We start from the raw sequence: 16,853 nt of genomic DNA, 5'->3' as shown, positions 1-16,853 counted from the left end.
TCTCAATTACTGTAAAAATTCTTTTCACTAAATATCATCTCCTTTGGTTTTTGCACTTGCTATTCTTTAGTGTGAATAAACAAAAGAATAAACTTTGAAAAGAGGTTTTGCTTAAAATTTCTGAACAGCTTCAACAGTTACTAAAAGATCCATTCAACTAATTTACTTTGCACTGTGGGCTTTTAGAGTAATTGACTCAGAAAGAAATGTGTTTAAATGGTTCTGATGAACCTAGGGGCAGGACAGGAATAAAGACACAGACATAGAGAATGGATTTGAGGATGCGGGGAGGGGGAAGGGTAAGCTGGGACGAAGTGAGAGAGTGGTATGGACATACATACACTACCAAATGTAAAATAGATAGCTAGTGGGAAGCAGCCACATAGCACAGGGAGATCAGCTCGGTGCTTTGTGATCACCTAGAGGGGTGTGATGGGGAGGGTGGGAGGGACATGAGGGAGGAGATATGGGGACGTTGTAGAGCAATTATATTCCAATAAAGATATTAAAGAAAGGAAGGGAGGGAGGGAGGGAATAAAATATTAAAGAAAGGTAGGAAGGGAGGAAGGAAGGAAGGAAGGGAGGGAGGGAGGGAGGAGTTTATCAAGTGTATGCCCTTCTCTCGTTGATTGCGGTGGGATCAAGCACTAATGTATTTCAGATGATTGACAAGTTGTTGATTGTGTCTACTGGCAAGGAAGTGAGCTCTAAAATGTGTCTAAAAGAATATATATTTTTAGATACCTTTAGTAAAATATAGAAAATGTTTATGTTATGAGCCAGTAGTGTTTAAAGAATTACTTGATTTATTCTGAGATTGTATATTTATCAGAATTGGGGTTGTTGGCTGTCCTTAGTGTGCTTACTAGTATCCTCTAGTCTGGCCTTGCATTGGTGGCAGAGTGGGAGGGAATGGATCCGGAAGTAGGAGCCAGCATTCTTCTTCTTCATCTTCTGCCTTCTAGCTAGCAGCATGGCCTTGAACACTCCCCTAACCTCTCCAAATGTCAATGTTATCATCTACAAAATGAAAGGATTTATTTCTAAAGCTTTTTTTGGATATATGATATAATGTAATACTTTTATATACCTATTCAATTAATTAAGAACCCGTACCTTATATTTCTATTCGGATCACATTTTTAACCTAAGAAAGATGCTTTTAATCAACAGTTGTCAACAACAAATGTGACAGCTGTAGACATCTTGTCCATATAATTGCTCATTCACCCAAAGTTTTATAATATTTGGAATTTCAGAGAGTTCATAGACTTCTTAAAACCCATCCATATACTCATAGTTAAGAACTCCTGCTCTAGTACAAGTATGATGATTTAAGGAATATTGCAACTACTTGAGGGAAAAAAATTCATGTTTGATGGAGTTGGGAGATGATAGCTCATAAATCTGGAAATTATCTCTTGAGAAGGAAGGTTGTTTTGTTTTGCTTCGTTTTTAATGGGAAGAAGATAATGGATTTTGTTATTTATTTTCACAATGGTTTATATTTTCTGATTTCTAACTCTACAGTAGTTATATTTAGATAAGGGTATTCCTCACCTGGTACAATCTGTCTCTATAAGAAGATAATAGATTTTAAATGAAAGTATCTGTCCTTGCAGAGAAAAAGCCAGGAATGTTTAGGGAAGTATGAGAACGGGCAGCTCTCAGCTTTGCCTGCTCTTTTTACAATTCTTTACCATATTTGCTTGGCCAGGTCTCCACTGAGTGTTACTTATAGGTGGTTGCAAACACTTGACCCCTCCACCCAGTGCTTCTGAAGTTCATGCATATTCTTTCTCTCACCACCCCACCTGCACGTGGCTTTTCTCTTGGTTTTGCTACCAGCTGGTAAAACAAAGCGAGAACTTCAAATGTGTGATCAAGATAACTTGTTACATATTTCATTACTAGCTTGTGCAAAGAAAGTGACACCAGAAAATTAGGTGTGGGAGATAACTGGAAATAAATTTTTTGTAACCAGTTTTAAATGAGCGTTCAGATGTGCTTTGGTAAAAGTAAATTTTGAAAAACAAACAAAAAGTAAATTTTGCCTTTTCTTTTAGTGAGATAAAAGGTTAATGCAGTAAAAATGTCTCAGCTCTTTGATCTAATGCTTTTAGAATATCTTTTCGCTTGTATTTTTTTTAAAGTACTGGAGAAAACGATTAGTTATGAAGTTAGTAGTTTGATATTAATGCCTAATGAAAATAGGAAGACAGACTAGGTAAGTTTGAAAAACTGTAGAACCTCAGAGATCTCTCATAGACTGTCTAATCCAGTGCTTCTCAAAATGTAGTTTGCCTGTTCATACCAGGCCAGTTTGTTACCTGTGTGCAACAAATCAAAAACTGAAATCAAAAGTAAGCATTCAGGGCTTCCCTGGTGGCGCAGTGGTTGAGAGTCCGCCTGCCGATTCAGGGGACATGGGTTCGTGCCCCGGTCCGGGAAGATCCCACATGCTGCGGAGCAACTGGGCCCGTGAGCCGCTGAGCCTGCGCGTCCGAAGCCTGTGCTCCGCAACGGGAGAGGCCACAGCAGTGAGAGGCCCGCGTACCGCAAAAAAGCATTCAGAAATCTTTATAGCCATTTGACATTGCTGTGACATCCAAGAAAATTTTTTAAAAAGTGCTTCACCATAGTTTGAGGACACTGGTCTAATCAATGCTGCCTACTAAATCTTTCTGCTTCATCCTGGGAAAAATGCCCTGTTAGCTTTCCTTAAAGATATTTAGTGATGGAGAGCTTCCTGCTTTGCAAAGCAGTGCTCTGATAGGCAGCGGTAACTACTAAAATGTTCTTCCTTACACTTAGCTGAAATCTGCCTGCCGCAGCACATTCTCAGTCTTTTTTCCATGTATGTCCCCTTTCAATAAACATATAATGCTCTCTCTTCTTTAATAGTATTTAAATCAAAATTAAATTAAATATTGGGATTAAAAGCAAGTCAAAGTAATTATACTGTTGAATGGGTTTTCCTTAATTACCCTTATTGTAAAAGAAGCCAAATTTGACATGAAGCCCTGGTAATAATATATTACAACTTATTACAATATATTGCATTTAAAATATGTATTTCAAACATTTAGAAAAAGGAAGATATGATCACTAAGAGTCAACATGGAATCACGAAGGAAAAGTGATGCCTAATTAGCTCAATTTCCGTTTTTGATGGATGCACTAGACTATTATTTGTTTTAGAGGGCTCATCTTTCCTTTCCCTTCATTTCAACATTTTAATTAGATTTAAGACTTTGTATAAGGTAATTTCGTTTTTCTCACTTATTAATTTTCCTTGATAAGTGGTGAGATGTTTAAAAGTAAAGAACATGGCTTATTTATCTTTAGAACCTATGTGTTTGACATTTAATAAATTCTAATTTTTTTCATGAGTGAATGAATAAGCAAATCAATAAAAAGAAGGCATACAAATAAAATGTACAGGTAAAATAGTGTTGTGAAAATGAATATATAATGATCATATCAAAATTTTAAAAGACTTATTAGCTTGATGTGAAATGACCTGAAACTATTCTTTTTATTCATTCAGAAATTATTTATTCAACTTCTACAAGGTGTCAGAACATTGTGCTAATAAATCTTGGGATTTAAACTGTAAAACAGAGTGGGGTTTCCCTGGTGGTGCAGTGGTTAAGAATCCACCTGCCAATTCAGGGGTCACGGGTTCGAGCCCTGGCCCGGGGAGATCCCACATGCTGTGGAGCAACTAAGCTCGTGTGCCACAACTACTGAGCCTGCGCTCTAGAGCCCATGAGCCACAACTACTGAGCCTGTGTGCCACAACTACTGAAGCCCACACGCCTAGAGCCCGTGCTCCTCAACAAGAGAAGCCACCGCAATGAGAAGCCTGTGCACCACAATGAAAACCCAATACAGCCAAAAATAAATAAAAATAAAATACATAGATTTAAAAAAACCCCAAAAACTGTAAAACAGGGCAACTAAATCCTTGTCCTCGTGCAACATACATTCTAGTGGAGGGACAGACAAAAAACAATTAAACCTACTTCAAATTGCAGTAAGTGCAATAAAGGGCACAATGGCCTGAGATTATAGAATACGGGAAAGAGGCAACTTTACATGGGATGATTGGGGAGGCCTCTCTGAGGAGCTCTAAGGGATGAAAAGAAGCTAGCCATGTGAAGAGTGGTTGGAAAGTTAAGGAACTAGCATGTTCCTAGGAGGAAAGAACTTATTGTGCTTAAGGGAGAAAACTAGTGTGATAGGGGTGTAATAAGCAAGGGGAGAAGCTGCATGAGATGAAGTGGTGCCCAGAGTTTGAAAACAGTATGCTTTATGGTAGTGAAACACTATAGGTTTTGTATAATATTAATATTCCGTAAGATGTCACAGAAAAACCCAAACGACCCAATATTTGGGTCGTTTTTGGCCAACCCAATATTTGAACTTTATTCTAAATAGAGTGGGAAGTTACTGTCAGGTTTTAAGCAGTAGAGTGATGTAATTTGATTTCCTTTTTTTAAAGAGATTATGTTTCTCCTCAATCTCTTTTTATTTTTAGGTTCTCTTTGTATTGAAGTAGAAAATACAGGCAGCAAAGTTCACATCATAATATATATCTAAATAAATTTTTACAAACATACTCATATAAACAGCCCCCAGATCAAGGACGAAAACATCACCATACCCCTGAAAAGCGTGGGGGTACTTTCAAGACCCCTTTCAGTGTACCGCAGCCTTAAAAGGAGCCACTATCCTGATGTATATATCACAGGTTAGCTTCTCTCTTGAATGTCGAGTCATTTGCATCTGGCTGCTTTGGGTCAACATTATCTTTGTGCGATTCATCCATGTTGTAATGTGGAGCAGTCATTTGTTCATTCTCATTGATGTATAGCAGCCTTAGCAAGGCGTGCACTGTGGACCCCCAGGGGTTCCTAAGACTCCTCTAGGAACTTATTTTCTCCCTTTTCAGGCCTTCTTTGGGTATACAAGGTAATTATTTTTTTGAATGCCATGTATTTTGTATGAAAGCAACAGTTTTCAGACTTTTTCGTCTCAGACCAAAAAGTGTGTCGGTGGAAATGATCAACTAGAGAAATCAATGAATTAGAAGAGATTAAATTTAAATTCACCAGGGGTAAATGTAATGTTCTTTTAGGTCCCCAAAATCAATTGTGTAAATATAGGGCAGAGACTTGGCAGTGTTACACATGAGAAAGAGCCATGGGGGTATATTTGATCTTAAAGGCTATAAGATTCAACGGTGTAAAAGCCACTAGAAATAAGCCAGTGCATTCTTAAGCTGCATTAAAGGGCACACAGTATCTGTATTATGAGACTGAATATTACCACAATCTTCTGTACTTGTCACTCACTTTTTCAACTAATATTTATTACCCAGCTATACTGAGCTGAAGTTAGATCTTGTCCAGAATTTTGTGTCCCTTTCTGGATGCTAGGTTTTGGAAGACATGGACAAACTAAGTAGTATTCAGAGGAAACCAAACAGGATGTTGAGGAGCTGGAAGCAGTGTCATATGAGTAGTCATTCATTCATTCAACAAAACAGAATATAGCAGAAGTAACATTGTATGAATTCTGAGTCTAGGCCTCAAGAAGCTTTGCTGCTTCAGCCGTTACCCTCTTAGAACCTGGAGACTACCAAATGAAGAAGACCAGGTTGGTCTATGCCTCCTGAAGGATAAAAGACCAAGTTGAGAGTAAGGACGAGCCATCCCAGGTGAAGTCCCAGTGAGGCCACCCTGTACCATCCAGCCCTGGCTCCCCTGACCCAGCTCAGGAGAACTGCCCAGCTAATCCATGGAATAGTGAGGGAAAAAAAACATTGTTGTTGTTAGCCACTAAGTTTTGGGAGTAGTTAGGCAGAAAAGGCTAGTATGAAAAGCGTCACATGATAATAAGAGCTTTTAGAAAAATAAAGCAGAGTGGGGGAGGGCTAGAGATCAGCGGCTGGAGAGGAGGCAATTGCAGTATTACTTGTATCATCTTAAAATTCTCTGTAAGGGGATAATATTTGAGCAAAGACCTGAGGGAGTAGGAAGTCATGCAAAAATCTTAAGAAGAGTATTTTAGGCAGAAGGAACATCAAGTGCAAAGGTCTTGGAATGAGAACATACTGTGTATTTCTGGAATTGTAAGGAGATTGGCTAGAGTGTAGTGAGAAGGAGAAAAGTGGTAGGAAATATGATTGGAGAGAACATCCAGGGCCAGATGATGACGTAGCTGGAGAGCTAATGCTAAGAACTTTGGCTTTTACCTTCAAGTGTAATGGGAATGATATGATATCTGATTTACAATATGAGAAAGTCTGCTTTGGCAGCTGTGGAGAAAAGATAGCTGTAGGATGTCAAGAGTGGAAGCAAGGAAGTTAGTAGAGAAAATTGTTACCAAAGAAAGAATGATATTGATTTACACTATGGGTTTTGTAATGAAGGAGGTAAAGAATGGTCCAGTTCAGGATATATTTTGAAGATAAAGCCAACAAAGCTCATGGATTGGAGGTAGTAAAAATGAAGAAGGGTAACTCCTAGGTTTTTGTGTGAAGCAATAATGAATAAGAAACCTTGCTATCGTGAGAAAATTGGAGGACTTCTATGCAATATCTAATACTTAAAATGCTGCATGAATATGTGAAGTCTCTCTTCTGTGCCTTTATGGAGGCAGAATTATGTTCACTTAGAAGAAACTATGAGCAGTGAAGATTGGACCTCTATAAGGAAGACTGTGCTTGTAGTTGGAGCTATCCTAGTTCCCCTTCATGAGATATCAGTCAACTAGTAATTAATTACAAGTACCTACTGGGAGCTAGGCACTGTTCTAGGCACTGGAGCTACAGCAGTGGAAAAAGTGATGTTCAAGCAAAGCAGTAAAGGTAACCTGAGATTGAAAACTGTTGGAGGACAGTTTGTTGGTGATGTAATATGAGGTATTCATGTACTGTGTAACAGGTAAGAACCCTTTAAGACTCTTCCAACCCTAGGTTTCTGTGATTCTCTATAAGGATCTGATAAACTGAATCAGACTCAAAGTATTCTTCAGAGCCTTCTGTCTGTTGTTTTAAAACAGCTATATTGAGATATAATTCATGTACCATATGATTCATCCATTTAAAGTGTACAATTCAGTAGTTTTTGGTATATTTACAGAGGTGTACCACCATTACCACAGTCAATTTTAGAACATTTTCATCACCTCAGAAGGAAACTCTATCATCCTTTAGCTCCACCCGCACCCCATCTCCCAATCCTCACTTCTGTTCCGTTGATCTGTATGTTTGTCTTTGGTGCCAGTACCACACTGTCTTGATAACCTTTGCCTTGTAATAAGTTTTAATTTTTTTTTTTTTTTTTTTTGCGGTACGCGGGCCTCTCACTGTTGTGGCCTCTCCCGTAGCGGAGCACAGGCTCCAGACGCGCAGGCTCAGCGGCCATGGCTCACGGGCCCAGCCGCTCCGTGGCATGTGGGATCTTCCTGGACTGGGGCACGAACCCGTGTCCGCTGCATCCGCAGGCGGACTCCCAACCACTGCGCCACCAGGGAAGCCCAAGTTTTAATTTTTTGAAGTGTGACTCCTCTTACTTTATTCTTTTTTATAGGATTGTTTTGGCTGTTCTGGGTCCCTTGCAATTTCATGTGAATTTTAGAATCAGCTTGTCAGTTTTTACAAACAAGTCAACTGGAATTCTCATAGAGATTGTGCTGAATCTGTAAGTCAGCTTAGGGAGTATTACCATCTTAACGTTAAACCTACTGATCCATGGACGTGGGATGTTTTTCCATTTATTTAGATCTTCTTTAATTTCTTTCACCAATATTTTGTAGTTCTAAAGTGTTTTATTCTTTTTGATACTGTTGTGAATAGAATTATTTTCCTTTTTTTATTATATTTTATTTATTTATTTATTTTTGGCTGCATTGGGTCTTCGTTGTTGCACGTGGGCTTTCTCTAGTTGTACCGAGTGGGGGCTACTCTCTGTTGTGGTGCTCGGGCTTCTCATTGTGGTGGCTTCTCTTGTTGCGGAGCATGGGCTCTAGGCACGCGAGCTTCAGTAGTTGTGTCTCTCAGGCTCAGTAGTTGTGGCTTGAGGGCTGTAGAGCGCCGGCTCAGTAGTTGTGGCTCGCGGGCTCTAGAGTGCGGGCTCATTAGTTGTGGCTCACGGGCTTAGTTGCTCCGTGGCATGTAGGATCTTCCCAGACCAGGGCTCGAACCCAGTCCCCTGCACTGGCAGGTGGATTCTAAACCTCTGGGCCACCAAGGAAGTCCCTAGAATTATTTTCTTAATTTCATTTTTGAATTATTCATTGTGAATGTATAGGAATATCATTGATTTTTATATATTGATCTTATATCCTTCAACCTTGCTGAACTTGTTTATTCCAGTAGTTTTTTTGGTAAGTTCATTAGGGTTTTCTATATATAAAACTATGTCATCTATGAACAGAGTTTGTTTTACTTCTTCCTTTCCAATCTGGATACAATTTATTTCTTTTCCTTACCTAATTTCCCTGAATAGAAGCTCAGTACAATGTTGAGAAGAAGTTGTAAGCAGGGACATTCTTGTCTTGGTTCTCATCTTATGGAAAAGCACCCAATCTTTCCCCCATTAAGTGGGGTATTAGCTGTGGGTTTTTCATAGATGCCCTTTGTCAGGTTAAGAAGTTACTTTCTAAGTTTGTTGAGTGTTTTTGTCAAATGCTTTTTCTGCACATATTCAGGTTATTATGTGATTTTTGTTTTTTGCTTTTTATTCTGTTGATGTAGTGGGTTACATTAATTGATTTTCGGCTGTTAAACCAATCTTTCATCCCTGGGATAAATCCCACTTGGTCATGGTGTACAAAATTTTTTTAGTATGTTGCTGGATTCAGTTTGCTAGTATTTTGTTGAGTTTTTTGCATTCACATTCATAAGAAATATTGATCTATAGTTTTCTTGTGATGTCTTTGTTTGGTTTGTTATCAAGATAATATGGGCCTTGTAAAATGAGTTAGGAAACATTCCCTCCCCTTCTATAAACCATCTAGACCTGGGTTTTCTTTGCATAGTTTTTTGATTACTGATTCAGTCTCTTCACTTGTAATAGGTCTATTCAGATTGTCCATTCTTTCTTGAGACAGTTTCAGTAATTTGTGTCTTTTGAGGAATTTGTCTAATTTTATATATGTTTTCTAATTTGTTGAAATAGTTATTTATAGTACTCCTTTATAATTATTTTTATTTCTGCAAGGTATGATAGTAACGTCCTCTCTTTGATTTCTGATTCTAGTAATTTGAACCTGTTTTCTTTTTTTCTTGGTCAGACAAGCTAAAGGTTTGTTTTGCTGATCAACAAGCTAAGGACTTCTTTTCAAAGAACCATCTTTTGGGCTGGTTGATTTTCCCCGTTGTTTTTCTATTCTCTCTTTCATGAATTTTTGTTTTAATTTTTATTATTTCCTTTCTTCTTCCTGCTTAGGTTTAGTTTGCTCTTCTCTTTCCAGTGTCTTAAGGTTGAAGTTTAGGTTATTGATTTGAGATCTTTTTTTCTTTTCTTTTTTATTTAATTTAATTTATTCATTCATTCATTCATTCATTTATTTTGGCTGAGTCGGGTCTTAGTTGAGGCAGGCAGGATCTTCGTTGCGGCATGTGGGGTCTTTTGTTGTGGTGCTCAGGCTCTTCATTGCAGCACATGGGCTTCTCTCTAGTTGTGGCATGCGGGTTTTCTCTCTCTAGTTGTGGTGCACAGGCTCCAGGGCTCATGGGCTCTGTAGTTGTGGTGCGCGGGCTCCAGAGCACGTGGGCTCTAGTTTTGCAGCGCGAGAGCTCAGTAGTTGTGGCGTGCAGCTTAGCTGCCCTGTGGCATGTGGGAACCTAGTTCCTGGACCAGGGATCAAACTCACATCCCCTGCATCAGAAGGCAGATTCTTTGCCACTGGACCACCAGGGAAGTCCCTAGATCTTTTTTCTTTTTTAACCCAGGAACTTAAAACTATAATTGCTCTCTAAGCACTACTTAAGCTATGGCCTGTAAGTATTTATTTCCCAAATTTGTCCTTGCTATTGATTTCTAATTTCATTCAATTGTGGTTGGAGAACATAATGTATTGTTTCTTTCCTTTTAATTTATTGAGGTTTGTTTTATGGCCTATCATATGGTTTCTCCTAGAAAATGTTCCATGTGCACTTGAGAAGAATGTATATTCTGTTGTTGGGTGGAGTGTTCTGTAGATATCTGTTAGGTCTAGTTGGTTTTAAGTGTTGTCCAAGTCTTCTACTTCCTTGTTGATCTTCTGTCTAGTTGTTCTATCCATTATTGAAAGTGGGGCATTAATTCTTATTATTGAATTGTCTGTTTCTCTGTTCATTTTTCTTAGTTTTCGTTTCATATATTTTGGTGCTCTGTTGTTAAGAGCATATATATTTATAGGAACACTTTTTTGTTTTAAACTCTATTTTGTCTCATGAGTATAGCCATTCTAGTTTGTCTGTGGTTGGTGTTTCATGATACCTCTTTTTCCATCCTTTTACTTTCAATCTATTTGTGTTTTTGAATCTAAAGTCTGTCTCCTGTAAACAGCCTTTAGTTGGATCATGTTTTTTTAATCCAACCTGACAACCTAATGACAGATTGGATTGTTTATTCCGTTCACATGTAATTTTATTATTGATATAGTTGGATTTATGTCTGCATTTGCTTTTTAAAAAATATTTATTTATTTGCTGCATTGGGTGTTTGTTGCTGTGTGTGGGCTTTCTCTAGTTGCAGTGAGCAGGAGCTACTCTTCATTGCGATGTGTGGGCTTCTCATTGCGGTGGCTTCTCTTGTTGCGGAGCATGGGCTCTAGGTGCATGGGCTTCGGTAGTTGTGGTGCGCGAGCTTAGTAGTTGTGGCTTGCAGGCTCTAGAGTGCAGGCTCAGTGGTTGTGGTTCACGGGCTTAGTTGCCCTGCGGCATGTGGGATCTTCCCAGACCAGGGCTTGAACCTGTGTCCCCTGCATTGGCAGGCAGATTCTTAACCACTGTGCCACCAGGGAAGTCCCTGCATTTGCTTTTTGTTTTCCATGTCATGTCTTTTTTACCCCTCTGTTAGTCTTCCTTTATTGCTTTCTTTTGCACTGAATATTTTCTAATGTAGTATTTTGATTTTATTATTTCATTATTCTTGAGGGTTTTTAAAAGTAATTGCTCTAGGGTTTACCATATACATCTTAATTTCTCAGAATCAGCTTCAGATTTATACTAGCTTAATTCTTATAATATATATGGAAATATTACTTCTATATAGCTCTATTCCCATTTTCCCCCTTTTGTGGTATTATTGTTATACACATAACATCTACTAATGTTACAAGCTGAACAGTACATTGTTAGAATCATTACTGTCTGCTGTTATTTTCTTAATCTATAACAGCTTTGCTCCTATACACTTTTGTGCTATTACTAGCATGTGTATTATGCATGTATTATATTTCTGTGTTACAGACCAAACAGTACATTTTATGCATATTTTTTTACAGTTACCTTTTCAATCAGTTAAGAGAAGAACGCAAAATAGGCATTTATTATTGTCTTTTATAATTACAAAGTTACATTTACTAGTGCTCTTTGTATATGTAAATTCAGATTACCATCTGAGGTCACTTTCTTTCAGCCTAAATAATTTCCTTTAGTATTTCTTCTAAAGTGGATCGGTTAACAATAAATTCTTCCAGTTTTTGATTATCTAGGATAGTGTTTATTTCACCTTCATTTCTGAATAACAGCTTTGCTGAATGTATAGCATTCTTGGTCAACAGTTTTTTCTTTGAGGACTTTATGTTATACCACTGCCTTCCTGGCCTCCATTGTTTTTCTGCTAAGTTAGCTTTTTATGTTATTGGGTTCCTTTATAAGTGTCACACTGTCTTTCTCTTGCTACTGTTAAAAGATAAACTGAGGCATATTGAAAATTTTAAGAGTTCGTTTGAGCAAAAATTCATTTGAATTGGGCAGCACCAATCCGAAAGTGGTTAGGAGCCCTCTAGTGAAAAGGTTTTTATAGAGAAGAGGCCGAATCAAACCAAGAAAATTATTTGCTTGGCTGTAGCGTAAGCATTTGCTTTACTTGGAAAAGTCTAGTTGGCTGTTTGTGATTCGTTGTACTCAGGTTTTAATTTCTTAATGTGGAGAGATTTATAGCCTTAGGTTTTAGTTTGATTATGTAGTCTACTAAGGCATTAAAGCCACCTCAGTCTAATGGCCTCATTTTTTAATTAATTTAATGCTGCCTTCCATATTCTCTCCTTGTCTTTGACTTTTAGCATTTTTTAATGATGTGTGTTTTAGGCCTTATTAAGTTTATCCTACTTGGAGTTTGTTGAGCTTCTTGGATGTGTAGGTTATTGTTTTTCAATAAACTTGGGAAATTTTTAGCCAGCATATCCTTAAAGGTTGTTTTTTCTCCTTGCCTCTCCTGGTGCTCCCATTTCATGTATTTTTATGGACTTTATGATGTCTCACAGTTCTCTGAGGCTCTGGTTTTTTCTCCTTCTTTCCTTTTTCTCTCTGATCTTCGGTTTGCTTAATCGCAATCGTTGTATCTTCAAGTTTGCTCATTCTGTCTTATGCCAGGTCAAATCTACTCTTGAGCCCCTCTAGTGATTTTATTTTTTTAATTTTAGTTCTGTGAATGTATAATGGCTACTTTGGAAACTTTTTCCATAAATCCAGCATTTGGTCCCTCTCAGAGATAGTTTCTGTTGCTACTTTTTTCATGATGTGTGTATGGGTCATACTGTCATACTTGCCTGTTCCTTTACATGCCCTGAAATATTTTGTTGGAAACTGAATATTTTAGATTATGTATTATAGCAGCTCTGGGTATTGGTTTGCCACCCCCCACCGCCCAGGCCAGCTTGTTATGATTATTTATTAACTGGCTGGATGGTTTTAGTGAAGTAGCCAGAGGTCTTCTCAGCTTGCCTATCCTGGTGTGAAACCACCATGCCTTGTGGGCTGGGAAAAGAGCTGGTGAGGTCCCAGTATTTATTCTAAGGGAGCCATGTCCACGGTAGAGCCTCTGTTCCACTTTCCTGTGGCTGAGCCTCAGCACCAGGCAACTGGGAGTAGGAAGAGAAATACGAAGGTCCGTCCTGCTCCTCCCAGAAAGAAAGCCCTCTGTCCAGGAGCTGGGGAGAGATGGAGGCCTGTGTTCCTGCTAGAGCAGTCCAGCATGGAGTCTCTGCCTTGCTGAGCTGGGAGGGGAATAGGAGGGAGCCGTTTACCACAGATTCCTACTGACTTCTCATAGATCTTCTCTAGTAGATTTTTCTTTTTTCTTTTTGTTTTTAAGATCGTTTCTAGAGGTTACAAATGGTTGGGGGTTATTATATAGTTTTCACCAGCTTCACTGGGGAGCAGATCACTGGAACTTCTCTGAAGTTCAGAGAAGTCAGTCTCCTATGTGCTTCAATGTGATTTTAACATCTTTCTTTTAAGAAGGGTGGGTGGCTTTTAAGAACCCTTCAGATCAGCAGATGGCAATACTTCTTACTTCTGTCTTACAGATTTGGGATGTAGACATTCATAAGTTTTAACGAGAGTTAAGGAATATATGGATCTGCATAAGGAAGACCCAAGGAAAAAAGGAACTTATATATTCTTAATCCTCACATTGGTGTACTTTCTTTGAAACTCACATTAGTGATAAGTTATACAGGCATACCTCAAAGATACTAGGTTCAGTTCCAGACCACTCCAATAAAGCAAATATTGCAATAAAGCAAGTCACACAAATATTTTGGTTTCCCAGTACATACAAAAGTTATGTTTACACTATACTGTTGTTTGTTAAGTGTGAAATAGCATTATATTTAAAAAACAATGTATGTTCATACCATAATTAAAAAATAAACCTGTTGTAAAAATGGCACTGATAAGACTTACTTGACACAGTGTTGCTGCAAACCTTCAATTTGTAAAAGACTCAGTATCTACAAAGTGCAATAAACAAAGCGTGAGGAAACAAGGTCTGCCTGTACCTAACTTTGTAACAATTGTTAGTTGTAGAATATTTGCTTATTTTCTCTTGTGCTGGTTAGGAGTGTTTTACCCAGATGTTTTGCAGATATTTATTTTTAAAGCACCCACTCGTAACACACTTGTTTATCCTGTTTTCTGTCTCTCTGGAGTGATTTTACTTTTCTGAAACTGGTACTTGATGCAAGAAAATAAGGGAATAGCGATTCACCACTTCCTTCTCCCCATCAAGGACACGTCTCCACTCCCTTCTGTGTACTCAGAGCTGTGCTGATAATACAGAGAGATCTAAGACACGATTGCTCTTCAACGTATTTATTATATAATGAGTAGATAGACATATACTTTAAAAGTAAACCACAAGGCATGATTTCAATCTTCCTAAGAAGGAAGAGGACCTGGGATGGGGTTACCGGCTTGAAGAAAGTAGAAAAGGTTTATAACAACCAAATGTTTAACATGGTAGGAACTGAATAAGCAAAGAAGTTTGTAAAGAGAGTGAGGGACAGTGTGGTGTGGTAACCTTCCTGGGAATCCTGACTCCACCTCATTTTAACTCTGTGGCTAGTGTTGGGCAAGTAACTAAACTTTTTTGTGATTCAGTTCTCTTTATGTAATGAAAATAAGAATTGAGCAACTACAAAGGATAGTTGGAGGAACCAAATGAAATACTGTATTAGAATAATGCCTAGTTACTATGCTCATCACAGTGGTTTTGATCATGGGTTTGCTGAGCCCCAGTTATTTTTGGACAGTATGAATTGATAGTGTCATCAAACTTCATTGAGGTCAATGTATATCCAGTGTTAGTTTTTTGATAAATTTTTTTTTATTAATTAATTTATTATTTTTTTATTTTTGGCTACGTTGGGTCTTCGTTGCTATGTGCGGGCTTTCTCTAGTTGCGGTGAGCGAGGGCTACTCTTCGTTGTGGTGCGGTGGCTTCTCTTGCTGCGGAGCACAGGCTCTAGGCGCGTGGGCTTCAGTAGTTGTGGCAGGTGGGCTCAGTAGTTGTGTCTCTTGGGCTCTAGAGCACAGGCTTCAGTAGTTGTGGCACACAGGCTCTAGAGCACAGGCTCAGTAATTGTGGCTCACGGGTCCAGTTGCTCCGCGGCATGTGGGCTCTTCCCAGACCAGGGCACGAACCAGTGTCCCCTGCATTGGCAGGCAGATTCTCAACCACTGCGCCACCAGGGAAGCCCAGAGGATGAGTATTCTAATTAAATGGAATCCAGATGATTCCCCCAAGAAACCTGAGCAGGATCGAAAGATTCAAAACTGCATTGTTTCCATTAAATAAAGGATATGTATCCTATATATTTTATATTAGTCAAGATTCAGTGCCAGAAACCAGAGGTTTTAAGCAGGAGAGCATTTAGTGCAGGGAATGAATGGTTACAAATTGTTGGAAGGTCTAAAGGAGTACATTTTAGACTTGGCTTACAAGAATGGCTCCCCTAGTAATTACAGAGCTGCGCTGTCGGGGGAGCTACTCATTGACTACCTCATGGACTGCCACTAGAACTGTAAGGAAAGCACAACTGCGGCCATCACTACACCATGATTTCACTTGCTAGCAGCAGTAACAATGAGGCCCAGCAAGAAAACCTTTCTCTTCAGCCTTTCAAATCTCACAAGACTGCCTCTCATTGATAGATCCTAATTTGAATCAAACACTACTTGAAGAGAATATAGGAATCATAGTTTTAGGCTTGGGGCCTTTTCCAAGTTTTAGGAAGGTAGAATGAGTGCCGAACCCAAAGTTTCTGCCATGCACATAATTGAGAAGTCCAGTGTCCCTCTCATTAAAAGAGGGTGAAGGGTAATTCAATGTTATTCTGAATAAACTGTCAATTTTTTTCCTCTAACATTGCCATCAATAAATATGATGTTTAATGAGACTTTCGATCTTCCATGCCTTTGATTTTTTTTCTTTCTGCTAAATGAGCATGTTATGGCCAGTGATTTAAATATCCAGAACTCATATCAATCAATTAAAGGTTATGTTTGAGTTCAATTAATATTTTGGTAGTTGTTGAGGATATACAGGATGCCTGGCATTACATTGGTAACTCTCAAAATTTAACCAGCTTGTTACCAAGATTGACATTACCTAATTCTGAGATCATTTTCAAAGATAATCCTGAAGTCAGTTTATTTCAGAGTCAAGTGCATATGGAAACTTGCATCAATTTCATTTGTAATTCTTATTGTATATTCAAGGGCACTCTGTGATATAATCCGTAAGTGTTTATAGCGATTCAGATCTTGATGTGAAAATGTCAGTGATATCTTCAAGGGTAAAAAACTAAATATAGCTCCTTCAGCATTGCCCTTATGCTGTTCTGTTTCCCTGCTTTCTTCCCCCCCACCCCCCCTTTTTTTTTTTTCTTTTTCCTTTTTAAAATGGGTGGTATGATATCAGTAAAAGGCCTGGATAAAGTCAGGACAATATACACACCAGTGCTATCTAGATGTTTTTGGTTTGTTGTGCACTACTGAGGTCTTATGTTTTCAACAGCTATAGATCATTTGTACTCAAGGGGAGAAAAAAAATGAAAACAAACACAAAGGGACTGGTGAACTGTAATATGATTGTTAGTTCTAGTGTTAAGCAATGAAAGTGTTCAGGACTAGAAGTTAGAAGGTGTATGATGCTTAAATAGCTTTAACGTGACAGTTTTGGGGCCAGTATTTTTGTATGTCAAAAAGCGTCTGTTTGTGATTTATAAAGATTCTGAATTTGAAATTCACCTCAGTTTTCCTCTTGCTCTTTGCATCAGTAGTAATTCATTGTGAAGAACTCTAAAAAAGAACTGACAGTTTTATTTTAGGGCACAGTGACTCT

At 38.4% G+C, this 16,853-nt stretch overlaps 1 protein-coding gene across 1 annotated transcript in view; it reads left to right on the top strand.

The window, feature by feature from the left end:
* The window catches only part of DNAJC15 (DnaJ heat shock protein family (Hsp40) member C15), a 62,478-nt gene that overhangs the window by 45,299 nt on the left and 326 nt on the right, over positions 1 to 16,853 (top strand). The window lies entirely within an intron of this gene.

The sequence above is a fragment of the Delphinus delphis genome, chromosome 18 (genome assembly GCF_949987515.2).
Source record: "Delphinus delphis chromosome 18, mDelDel1.2, whole genome shotgun sequence".
Lineage (NCBI taxonomy): Eukaryota > Metazoa > Chordata > Mammalia > Artiodactyla > Delphinidae > Delphinus > Delphinus delphis.
The sequence above is the reverse complement of the archived record's forward strand: the minus strand, read 5'-3'. Positions and strand labels throughout refer to the sequence as shown.